The sequence below is a fragment of the Sturnira hondurensis genome, unplaced genomic scaffold (assembly GCF_014824575.4).
Source record: "Sturnira hondurensis isolate 20B ecotype Veracruz unplaced genomic scaffold, ASM1482457v3 Scaffold0009906, whole genome shotgun sequence".
Lineage (NCBI taxonomy): Eukaryota > Metazoa > Chordata > Mammalia > Chiroptera > Phyllostomidae > Sturnira > Sturnira hondurensis.
This window is the reverse complement of record NW_028082537.1, coordinates 1,110,928-1,116,927: the sequence shown is the minus strand read 5'-3', so window position 1 is coordinate 1,116,927 and position 6,000 is coordinate 1,110,928.

Below are 6,000 nucleotides of genomic sequence, written 5' to 3'. Positions count from 1 at the left end.
TTTGGTCAAAAATTTTTTGTCTTGGTGCACCTGTTACATAGTAAGTGTGGAACCTTGGGTATTTGCCAGGGCAGGACAATCCACATGGCTGCATTGTGGCACTGTATGTGGGGGAGGTGTCCGAGAGGGAACAATGACATTTGCTCAGCTCTCAGAAGGCTTTTGGTCACTTCCTCTGCTACCCACAAGCAAGTTGGGCCCTTCTGGTGCTGATTCAGATGTGGGTGTGTGTGTTCTAGGACCCTGTGGCTCTCTCCAGTGAACTCTCCTGTGAGGTTGGGAGTTTCTTTTGCAACCTCAACTCCCACAGGTTTTTTCAGTCAGAGGTTTTGAGGCATTATTTCCCCACACTGGAACCCTGGGTTGAGCCATCTGTCTTGCTCCCCAGTTGTTTCTTCTAGTTTATCTGCCCCAAAATGTGGAACTGCCTGCTCCACCAGCCACTGCCTTGCCAGGTCCTCCAGCTGCCACCTTGTCTCAAGTCCTTCCCATCCCAGCTGTCTGTCTCCACCCCTGCAACCAGTCTGGATGAATGTTTCTTCTTTAATTTTTTGGTTGTTGGACTTCCATATAGTTCAGTTTTCTAGCAGTTCTGGTTATTTTTTGTTTTTAAATTTATTGTCTTTTTGGGGGGGGGGTTGTGTGAGGATGCAAAATGTGTCTATCAATGCCTCCAATCTTGGCTGGAAGTCTGAACTCTTAAAATTTTTAATATACCTCAATTTTTCTTTTACCAGTGACCATTTGAGGTATGCATGAGGAAGTGCTATGCAAGGAGCTCTGTCAAAACTATTAATCATTGTCTGGCTATAGGAAGTTGATCCCAACAGAAATATTGGCTGTAGAAGGAAGAACTATGCATAAGGAGCTAAACTCAGAAATTATTACTCTGGGCTTGATGAAGGTAAATGAATTGTAATGTTTGCCTAGAAAGGAGAGATCTTTTCTTCCTTCCTTTTCTCTTTCTTCTTCTTTCTCTCCTCCTCCTCCTTCTCCTCCTCCTTCTTCTCCCTTCAGGACAATGTTTCTCTAGTTCTCCCTGACTTTTCACAGATCTAGGGTGACCACTGGCAGGGTTCTAACCTGTTATCATTTTTCTATGTAATTATTTGCTGGTCCAGTTCCTCAAAGGGTACATGTATTTACTGACAAAGTCTGCTGTTTCACCTGCAGCCATGGGAGGAAACAACTGCAGCCCCAGAACACAGCCAGATCAATCATAGGTGTGCGATCCTGGTACCCCAGTGGATAAGCTTTTTGAACAGGAGAACTTCAACTTAAGATCAGATTGAAACCAAGGTGCATCAATTATGATCTTTCCAGTGAACTTCTGCCTGTTATTCACAAGGAAATGCAAAGTGCAGAACATTCTTAAGGTGTTATTTTTGACTGCTTAAGAAATAATTTGATTTGAGAAGGGAGAGAGAAGCATGAGAGTTAAATTTCTGTCCAAATTATGTGTCATATTGAAAGCTGACTGCATCTTAGAAATAAAAAACAACACAAATTTATGCTGATTCTGTGTACATCACAATAAATGGAACTGTTTGTGTATTATATTTTATATGGAATTAGCAGGCTCAGTTCCCTTTAGAGTGAATTTTCAAATGCTGGTGCTAAAAGTACCATCTGTTAGGTTAAACTAGTTCGCATTTTTAAAATCTATGGTCATGTTATGGATGTGCAGTTCTTTCTGTGTATGTGTGGAAGGAAGTTAGACACTGACATTTTTTCCCCCAGCATTTCCTTGCCTGATGCCAAATTTCCCATTGCTAATCCTTTATCCTGATTCCTCTCCTAGGGAGTTTTGCTTAACCCCAAACCTGTAGAGCTGGGCAAAGGATGTTGGCTGACAAAACACAAGGTTTAGATATTTAAAGGGACACGAGAATTTTTGATCCTGTCTTCTAGCGAGCTGGAAGACTTTTTAAATCAATTTGATTCATCACTGTGAGAGTTAACTCATGACACGTTGAATTTCCTCTGAATTTTTTAAGTGTTAAGTGGATAAATGAATCTTTTTTATATATTGAAGAAGTGTTGTCATTGTTAGTTCTTGATTTTCTACATGTACCTTATGTACCATAAGCTTATTTATGACAATTCAATTTTTTTCTATACCTTGAGGGGCAGTAAGTCCTTCTTGAGTTTGTATTGTTTAAGATAACAACACATTTATTTTTAAAGAATGTCTTGGAGATTACCATTTGTAGAGCTGCATTCCTACATCATTCTCTCTCTTCTGCTGTGGTTTTTCATATTTCCTTCCATTTCCTGGTACCATCTTCCAACCTAAATCTTTGGAGCTCCATTTTTCCTTTTTTTGTTGCCTAAAAGAACTCTTTACTAATAATCATGGAAATGCAAGTCATAATCACAATGAGATATCACTTCACACACATTAGAATGGCTATTAAAACCGCCCAGAAAATAACAAATGTTGAGGATTTGGAGAAATTGAAACCCTTGTGCATTGCTGTGGGGAATGCAAAATAGCGCAGCTGCTGTGGAAAACAGTAGGGCTGTTCCTCAAAAAATTAAACATAGAATTACCATGTAATCCAGCAATGCTGTTTCTGGGTATATACCCAAAAGAATCAAAAGTGGGGACTTGAAGAGATGCTTATGCACTCATGTTCACTGAACAGCATTATTTATAAGACTGAAAGGACAGAAGCAACCCAGGTGTCCACCAATGGATGAATGGATAAGCAAAATGCAGTATGCATATACAGTGGAGTATTATTCAGCCTTAAAGAGGAAGAAAATTCCAACACATGCCATAAAATGGATCAACCTTGAGGGCATTATGCTAAATTAAAAAGGCAATGACAAAAGGACAAATACTGTGTAATTTCATTTATGTAATGTACCTAGAATAGTCAAATTCTGGATGTGGAATGTGGAGTGGTGGTTGCCAGGGCCTGGGGCAGAAGGAATGGGAGTTAGTATTTACTGGGGACAGAGCTGGAAAGATGAAAAAGTACTGGAAATGGCTGGTGGTGATGGTTGCACAAAACTGGGAATTAACTTAATGCCACAGAGCTGTATGCTTAAAAGAGGTTACAATGGTAAATTTTATGTTATAAAAAAGAAGACCTCATACATGTGATTTTATAAAATGTGGCCATTCCAGTACCTCTCCTATACAAGTGAACTGCAGTCTTCCCTGAGGCCTCTCGCCAACACAAAACCTGCACCTGTCACCTCTTCCTTAGGCCCACTTTAGCCCTTCACTTCCTCCAAGTTATCCAGAAATCTGAAAGGCCGAGTGGTGCAGAAAGCCTGCTGACTCTTCACAGGGATGCTATTGGTCAGTCCTCCATTTGTAAGACCAATGCTTGGCTCTGACCTACATTGGAGTTCAGGCGTGATAGTGTCCAAACAGTCCAGCCTGCCTGATTGCAGAAGCAGGACAAGGAAAAGAGTCTGGGTGGATAGAAAGTCAACTCACACTTTAGACATTGTAAGGCAGGTCAGTGCTTTCTGAACTTGCCTGATTCCCGGGCTACTCTTCAAGCTTCTGAAATCAGAACATACACAGCCAGGTAGTGGGAAACTGGTTTTGTTTGGATTTATTTTAATTGAGTGTTTTAGGGGATCCTTAATGATTGGTGTGAACCCCAAGAGTGAAAAAAAAAAGACACTAACTGAGAGGGACTCTTGGTGGCTAATTGGGCTCAGATTAAAAAAGAAACAGAGCCTAGCAATCATTTCTGTACTAGGGCCTCTTACGCAACCTGCACTTCACAGAGAAGCCTGCAGTGGACTGCCTGCATGCACTGTGTTTCCATCACCTGAGCCAGCCCTTACAGAGGTTTCTTGGAATCTTATTTCAACCAACAGGATTGAGCACTTCCCATTCAATCAGAACTGCACAGATCCAACCAATCAGAGCAGCTCTATTCTGACCAATCATGATAGTTNAAGAGTCTGGGTGGATAGAAAGTCAACTCACACTTTAGACATTGTAAGGCAGGTCAGTGCTTTCTGAACTTGCCTGATTCCCGGGCTACTCTTCAAGCTTCTGAAATCAGGACATACACAGCCAGGTAGTGGGAAACTGGTTTTGTTTGGATTTATTTTAATTGAGTGTTTTAGGGGATCCTTAATGATTGGTGTGAACCCCAAGAGTGAATAAAAAGACACTAACTGAGAGGGACTCTTGGTGGCTAATTGGGCTCAGATTAAAAAAGAAACAGAGCCTAGCAATCATTTCTGTACTAGGGCCTCTTACACAACCTGCACTTCACAGAGAAGCCTGCAGTGGACTGCCTGCATGCACTGTGTTTCCATCACCTGAGCCAGCCCTTACAGAGGTTTCCTGGAATCTTATTTCAACCAACAGGATTGAGCACTTCCCATTCAATCAGAACTGCACAGATCCAACCAATCAGAGCAGCTCTATTCTGACCAATCATGATAGTTCTTTTGGATCAATCAAACTGCAAGACTTTGGTGTCCTCATTTGTATGAGGTCAGTCCAGTCGTGGACCAGGGTGGGGACTTCTGTCCATATAAGCCAACTCCTCTTTGGCTTCAGGGCCCAGTTATCCTTTCCATCTAACTACAAAGACTGCATCTACCTGGCTCAGCTGGAACACCAAAGATGTCTCAGCAGAAAACAGTGAAGCATACCAGGTGGAGCAGACCAGACCATTGAGGAGCAGAGTACAGCAGGGCAGATCGGAACTGTCTAGCTGGAGAGGGGCCTGGCCCAGAGCTACCTGGTCCCAGAACTGTTCTACAGCCATGCTGTTTTAATAGCTATGTTGTATCACAGTTGAGTTGTTTTGCAATGAATAGAGTTTCATTCTTCACCACCCTTCAGACTAGGGATCATCAGTTGACATTGGGAAACTTTGGTGTTGTAGACTGAATGTGTACCTGCAAAATTCACATGTTGAAGCCCTAACTCCCAATGTTGTGGTATTTGGACACGGCCTTATTGAATGTAATTAAGGTTAGATGAGGTCATGTGGATGGGGAGGAATCTATCCTTATAAGAAGAAAAACCACAGAGCTCTCCTTTCTCTCTCTCTCTCTTTGTATACACACAGAGGAAAGGCCACGTGAGAACACATGAGAAGGTGGCCCTCTGAAAGCCATGAAGAGGAAACTGAATTGTCCAGCACCTTGATTTTGGACTTCCAGCCCTCAGAACTGTGAGGAACTAACTTCCTGTTATTTAAGCCCCTAGTATTTTGTTATGGCAGGCTGAGATGAGACATCTGGGACATACTTGTGAGTGGTGAGTATGGGCTTGACTACATTATAAAAGGAAACGAAACCAGGAAAGCTTGAGGCCTATCCTTGTCAAACGTGGGTTCTGTTGATGCCCCATAGAGTCCCTATAGGAAAGTGGTAGTTGCGATGAGCCCCCCAAAACTCAAGGGCTGGCTTGTTCAGTGAGCTTTGAGGCAGAGCTCTATTAAACACAGGTTCTGGTAATTGACTGAAAGTGTCCCTTACTTAACAGAAGGGTCCTGTCCAAGCTGTTGTGCTCACGGTGACTTCTGGGAGACTCCTCTTCTGAGGGGCTGCTTATGCCTAGGATCTTCCCTGCTGCACAGGCACTAAGGCCCATCAGTTAGTTGAAACAAAATGTTTTTGATTATACCTATAATATAAAAAGTATTGTGCCAGGTGCTGGAAGGTCCTGAGATAAAAACCACATGAATTTCCTGCTCTCTAGAAACTTAAAAATAGCAATTCTCATCTTAGCTTTAAACTTGCACCATTAAAATGTCTTATATTTCTAGGATATATTTTATACTTATTAAGGTAATTATGCTCAAATTGCAAGCTTCTACATTTCCAGGAACTGGAGGCTATTTTGTTTCTGGAAATTGAGAGAATGAGACTGAGCAAAAATTAAGCTTTAATTTTCCCATTGCAGCTAAGCCTCAAAATTCTAGTGCCTTTGCAAAGAAGTTCAGAGACTCTAGGTTTTCTAAGGTTTTCTAGATTTTCTTATATTCGGATCTTACTGGTCCTGTT